Source organism: Penaeus monodon, chromosome 33 (genome assembly GCF_015228065.2).
Source record: "Penaeus monodon isolate SGIC_2016 chromosome 33, NSTDA_Pmon_1, whole genome shotgun sequence".
NCBI classification, from domain to species: Eukaryota; Metazoa; Arthropoda; class Malacostraca; order Decapoda; family Penaeidae; genus Penaeus; species Penaeus monodon.
The window spans coordinates 11033362-11033585 of record NC_051418.1 but is presented as its reverse complement, the minus strand read 5'-3'; positions in this window follow the sequence as shown (position 1 = coordinate 11033585).

The following is a 224-nucleotide window of genomic DNA, read 5'->3' as shown; positions in this document are numbered from 1 at the left end:
GAAGAAAAGAAAAATTAATTGAAACCGACTGAAATAAAGAAAGAGTTTTTCTCGAAGATATTTTCTCGTCTTGGCGTTAATTTGCATAGCTAATTATTATTTTTTTTTTTCCTCCAACCTTATCTCTTTTTTTTCTTTTCGTTTTCTCGTTTATTCTTTCCGCTCGAAGGATTTCCCTTATCAGCATGCTTGACCTCCCCCCCCTCCCTCTTTCCACCTCCCTA